The sequence below is a fragment of the Erinaceus europaeus genome (genome assembly GCF_950295315.1).
Source record: "Erinaceus europaeus chromosome 6 unlocalized genomic scaffold, mEriEur2.1 SUPER_6_unloc_12, whole genome shotgun sequence".
Lineage (NCBI taxonomy): Eukaryota > Metazoa > Chordata > Mammalia > Eulipotyphla > Erinaceidae > Erinaceus > Erinaceus europaeus.
Window position 1 is genome coordinate 638,990 of NW_026647117.1, and position 5,002 is coordinate 643,991.

Here is a 5,002-nt window from a genome sequence, read left to right on the forward strand (position 1 = left end):
GCAGGCAGGCATGCAGGCAGATGTGGCCTGGGCTCCCTGGCTCCCTGGTGTACCTCCTCCTTTGCTCCCTTGGCTGTCAGCCCCGAGGTCTGTCATTGGTCAGCGCTGTCCTCCAGTCCTTCCATCCCTCTGTGCCAGGGCCCTGGCAGCCTGACCTAGTGGCAGGGCAGTTGAGCTGCCCAGTGTCATTGCGCCTGTGCACAGAATCCTGGGGGGGGGGGACATCACAGAGGGCTGGAGAGGTTGCTAGGTCACGAGGACCCCGCCCATCCAGTTGACCCCTAGGGAGGCGGTGGCCATGACACCCACCCTGAACTTGATCTGAGGGATGGTGGCCAGCCACCAGAGTCAGAGCCCCAGGCCAAAGCCAGTGCAGGTGGGCAGAGCTCGGGGGTAAGGGGTGTGGTGGGGTTGTGTCATGGGGCGGGGCCGGCATCTGACAGTCAAGGGCTGGGGGCCAAGGGCCTCCAAGCCCCTGTCCAACCAAGTGCGCTGACACACGGACACACTGACTGACTGGCAGCCCCCGCCCCACAGACACCCCCAGGGCCCTGGGAGCCCTGAGCTGCCCCGAGCTGCCCCGGGTTTGGCGGGCGGCCACCTTGACACAGGCCTCCATAGTGGATGCCCCTGTCGACCCATTGCCTGCTGACAGTGGCCCTCCCCCCCATCCCTCTCCCCTTCCTCATCCTCAGAGGGACTCACTCAGGGCCCTTGGCCTAGGCAAGCCAGGGCTGCTGGCTCTGGCTGCAGCAGCTGCTATCCAGTGGTTGGGTGCAGGTATCTGGTCCTGTCAGTCCCTGATTCTTGGGACCTGCCTGCCTCAAGTCCACCCACTCTCCAGTCCAGACCCCTCCCCCTCTGCAAGGATGCCCCCTTTTACCCTTGCCCCCTGTCCCCCTGCTCCCCAACTGTCATCTACTGTGTGCCTTCTCTGAGCTCCTTTCCTGCCAGCCTGCTGCTGCCCTCTGTTCCTGGGGTCCCTGGGCCAGCCCAGCTACCTTCTCACCATCCAGCAGGGACACCTGCCCTAACCCCCTTCCACCACACCCACACACAGCACTGCACCTATTCAGGGGCTCCCCTCCCTGCAGCCTGCGCCCCAAACAGTCTCCTGCCCATCAACCCCCTTCCTACCCCTTCCACGGCCCCACACACACACCTGGGCATGAGCAGCCCACACATGCACTCGCTCCCCTCCCCCTCCACTCCATTTGCACTAAGGATGGGAAGAGTCTTTTTCTCTTGGTGTCCCAGAGGGAGTTGGGTCTGTCCAATGTCCTGGGGTGCCAGAACTGCAAACAAACAATCTACAATGTAACATTTGCGTCTCAGGCCGCCTAATTCTAAGTGCGCTGTGCAAGCCTAGGACTGGCAAAAACTCCCCACTCTGAGCACAAGGTCTGGCTGGGCAGTGGCTCCTCCAGTGGACTCAGAGACAGGCAGAGGCAGATAACGTTTTCAGGTTCAAAACCTGTACTTCCCAGAAGCTGGTCATTAACTAGGGTAAAAAGAAAAAAAAAACTTTTTTTTCTGCCTGCCTGGCTATCCTGTCTGATTCCTGTTACTCAGTGAAAAAAGGAGAAAAATCTTTTTTTGGAGGGTACAGGTCCAAAATGCAGACAGGTGGAGTCCGTGGAGGGTGGATGGATAGGTGCCCCATGCCCTGGCTCCAGAATCCCAGCTGCTGTTCCAGGAGCTCTGTCATACCAGAGATCACCCTGTATCATGTCATGTAACTTTTTTCAGGACTGATCCTCAGGATAATGAGGATTCAAGAGCAGGTAGGTTATATTGCAGCAAAAAAAGTAAATCCAGGGAGGTTGGGCAGTATGTCAGAGGGTTAAACTCTTGTGGCCCATAACCAGGGGACAGGTGGAAGAATGAGAGGTCTGCCCCCAGATTCCCATATGCAGGGGAGTTGCTTTACAGAGGGTGAAGCAGATCTTTAGGGGGTCTAACTTTCTCACCCACTCTGTGTTTCCCCTCCTCTCTCCTTTTCCCTCTTTCCTATGCAAGGACAGTAATGACAAGAACAACAATAATTATAATAACCATAACAATGATCAAGCAACAAGGGCAGCAAAAGGGGAACAAATGGTCTGCAGGAGCAGTATATTCCTGGTGAAGTCACCAAGCACTGGCCATAATCCGGGAGGCAATACATAAAGAAAGAAAGAAAGAAAGAAATAATGAAAGAAAGACAAACTGATAGAGAAAAAAATACAGCTAATATACCTGTATATGTGTGTCGGTGTTTCCACTTAGTACATGTAAATGCACATTTATTTATCTAGTGAAATAGATCTGTAGGGGTCTACCTTTCTCTATCCCCTATGTCTTTCCACTCCTCTCTCCCTTTCTCTCTGTCCTATCCAACAACAGTAACAACAACAACAACTGTAAAAAATAACAAGAACAAAGTTCAGGCAACAAGGGCAGCAAAAGGGAAAAAGTGGGATGCAGGAACAGTGGTTTCGTTGTGCAGGCACCAGCCATGACAATAACCCTGGAAGCAATAAATGGATACATAAAAATGAATTAAATAAACCAATAAAGACTACATGAATAAAAATACAGGTAATATACATGTATACTACATGCCTTTGTGATTCTACTTAGTAAAATGTAAATGTACTTTATTTATGTAGTGAAGCAGATCTTCAGGGGCCTGTCTTTCTCTCCCCCATCTCTCTTTCCCCTCCTCTCTCCATTTTTCTCTGTCCTCCACAAGGACAGTAACAATCACAACAAAAACAATAATAAAAATAAAAACAATAATAACCACAGTAATCAAGCAACAAGGGCAGCAAAAGGGGAAAAAGTTCTGCAGGAGCAGTGGATTCCTGGTGTAGGCACTGAGCTGTGGCAATAACCCCTAGACGCATTCAATCAATAAATGAATAAATAATACAGGTAATATACATGTATATGTCCCTGTGTGTTTCCACTGAGTAAATGTAAATGCACTTTTATTCATTTATTCATTTATTTATTTATTACCTATCCAAGAAAATTTCTTTTCATTGCTAAAAAATGCCACATTAAGGGTACCAGGTGGTTCCTCACCTGGTAAAGCACTCATATTATAGTGCACGAGGACCTGGTTTCAAGACCCTGGTCCCCACCTGCAGAGGGAAGTCTTTACAAGTGGTGCAGAAGTGCTGCCGGTGTCTCTCTGTTTCTCAAACTCTCTATCCCTCCCTTCCCTCTCAATTACTGACTATTTATTCCAATCACTAAATCAAGATAATTGAAAGTAAAAAAAAAAGAATAGAAAAAGAAAAGAAAATGAAATATCCCAACATTTAAAGGTGCTGCTCAGGACAGTGCTTTCCCTGTTAAGATCTTCACAGCATATCATATCAAGAAAGGGGAAAGACACCATGTTTTTTTAACCTAGTTTATTTAATTTATTTATTCATTTATTTATTGAGGTGTTAATGTTTTACATTCGACAGCAGACTAGGACTCTGATGCCAGAGGTCTCAAGTACCCCTAGATGGCTCTCTGCCTCTACAAAACCAATTGAACAACCCGTGCATCATTCCATCCATCCATGGGTTGCATTGGATCGACCTTCTCGTGGTGCATCCTGTGAGTACCCATTTATTGGGGAAACTGACGATCCTTCCTAGCCGACTGAATCCACATGGATCCCAGTCACTTTCAAAGCCAGCAACAAGCAGACATCAAGCTCAACCTGAAGCTGTTGACTGGCTATGGAAGAAGGGCAAACGCTAGAAGAAGAATTCCATCCATCCATCCATCCATCCATCCATCCACCCATCCATCTATCCATCCTTTCTTCCTTCCATCCATCCATCCATCCATCCATCCATCCATCCATCCATCCATCCATCCAACTATCCATCCACCAATCAACCAAGCTAAGTACAAAAGGAGATATAACCTTGAATGATGAAGACAATCAAGCCTGCACAGGTAGGTTGCAAAGTAGCCAGTTCAGCTGAATAGGGCTGAGGGGCTGATCCAGGGAATGTGTTGGGGGGTGTGGGTGTGGGTTGGGTGAGCCTGTGAGCCTGTGAGCTGGGTCACATCCGGGGCAGGGAGGGTGTTAAGGGGATGCGGTAGGCTGTCACTGGAGAACTGTCACAAGTGCTGGAGCTTGTGAGCAGGGCACCAGGAATAGAGGACAAGAGGAGAGAAGCAAAGAGGAGAGGAGAGGCAAGGAGAGGAGAGGAGAGGAGAGGAGAGGAGAGGAGAGGAGAGGAGAGGAACTGAGAAACCCACCTGGACAGAGGCAGCATACAGGCATCCAGGAAGGTAGGCAGGCATGAGGAAACTGTGGCCTGGTCTCCCTGGCTCCTGGCTTCACCTCCTCCTTTCCTCTCTTTGCTGTCAGTGCCAAAGTCCATCATCAGTCAGCGTTGTCCTTCAGTCTTTCCGTCCCTCTGTGCTATGGCACTGGGGTCTGTGCACTGCCGCTTGACCTAGTGGCTGGGCAGTTGGTCTGCCCAGTGTCAGTGCACCTAAGCACAGAATTCTCGGGGGGGGGGCATCAAAGAGGGCTCCCGTGGTTGCTAGGCCATGGGACCCCGCCCATCCAGTTGACCCCTTGGGAGGCCATGACCCCCACCCCGAACTTGACCTGAGGGGTAGTGGACAGCCACCAGAGCCAGAGCCCCAGGCCAAAGCCAGAACAGGTGGGTAGGGCCCAGGGGCTATGGGCAGAGTGTCTTGTGTCCAGGGGCGGGGCTGGAGTCTGATATCCCAGGGCTGGGGGCCAATGGCCTTCAGGTCCCTGTCCAACCATGTGCACTGATAGACAGACTGACTGACAGCCCCCGCCCCAAAGACACCCCCGTTGTCCCTGGGTGCCCTGAGCTGCCCCGGGTTTTGTGGGTGGCTGCCTTGACTCAGGCCTCCATAGTGGAGGCCCCTGTGTACCCTGTTGCCTGCTGACCGTGGCCCTCCTCCCCTTCCTCCTCCTCCTCTTCCTTCTTCTCTGAAGGGACTCACATGAGGCCCTTGGCCTAGA